We start from the raw sequence: 763 nt of genomic DNA, 5'->3' as shown, positions 1-763 counted from the left end.
AAATATTTTCAGTAGTGCAATTGTTGGGTCATATGGAATTTTTATATTCACCTTTTTGAGGAAATGCCAGACTGACTTATATAGTAGTTGTATCATTTTACAATCCCTCCAGCAGCACTGGGCTCCAATCTCTCTCACTTCTCCCATTGTTTGCTTGATGTCAAAGAAACTATTGTCTGAAAAAGGTCACAAGCATTTACTCCTGTGTTTCCTTTTTTGGATTTTATTGTTTTAGCTCTTAAATCTGTATCTATAATGTATTTTTTCCTTTTTATGTAAAAAACATAAAACAATGGATAAGGTAGGGGAAAATTCAAGAATTCAAGCATTCAAATTCCCATTAGCTATAAATAATCAGAAAAATGGCAAGGGATAAAGAATTGCTGAATTTTTTTTTTCATGTAACTGCATGCTGACATTTATACTGCATCCTCATGGACAATCTCTTTCTGTGCTATTTACTGCCTTGGAAAACCCACTGGAAGATCAGCTATGAATTAATTCCAACTTAATGGCACAGAACAATATGATAAGTTTGTTAGTCTTGCTCTACTCACAATGTTTGCCGGTTAAGAAACATTTTTCAAATAAATCTAAAACTGATAATTAACAGACATTAGACTGAATACTTCTTGTATGTTGTTGTTGTTGTTATGTGCCGTCGAGGCGCCTATGTACAACAGCCCTAAACTCCGCTCTGTCCTGTGCCAATCGCACTGTCTCTGACACTCCCATCCCAATTATCCCAGTCACTGAATCAATC

This window comes from Elephantulus edwardii, unplaced genomic scaffold (assembly GCF_000299155.1).
Source record: "Elephantulus edwardii isolate Elephantulus edwardi_28Jun2011 unplaced genomic scaffold, EleEdw1.0 scaffold00019, whole genome shotgun sequence".
Taxonomy (NCBI): Eukaryota; Metazoa; Chordata; class Mammalia; order Macroscelidea; family Macroscelididae; genus Elephantulus; species Elephantulus edwardii.
This window is presented reverse-complemented; position numbering follows the sequence as displayed.